Raw genomic sequence first — 352 nt, forward strand, 5'->3', positions numbered from 1 at the left:
TGGGAATGGCACGAAGGAGGACTCTGGATCTCCACAAGAGCTTGGGCTGAGATCAGCCTCCACCACTCCCACCTCAGGCTGAGAAGCCTCCTGGTCCAAGCTGGGTAATCCCAGGGTGAACAGCGGGTGGAGAGCTGTCTCGGAGACACCTTCAGGTGGGATCCTTCCTCCTGCCAAAACGGGCTCCCAACTTTATCCGGACTTCAGATGAACCCAACTCCATAAAAACAGAGCTCAAGGCCTTTCCTCTAAACCCACCTGGCCACAAGAGACACTGCAGAGGCTGGAGGACAGTGACCTAACACCAGCCATGAGAAGACACTTCCCAGTCTTCCAGCAGGAATTCCCTGCA

This window comes from Empidonax traillii, unplaced genomic scaffold (assembly GCF_003031625.1).
Source record: "Empidonax traillii isolate 1590-97213 ecotype Southwest subspecies unplaced genomic scaffold, ASM303162v1 scaffold2156:size35120, whole genome shotgun sequence".
Lineage (NCBI taxonomy): Eukaryota > Metazoa > Chordata > Aves > Passeriformes > Tyrannidae > Empidonax > Empidonax traillii.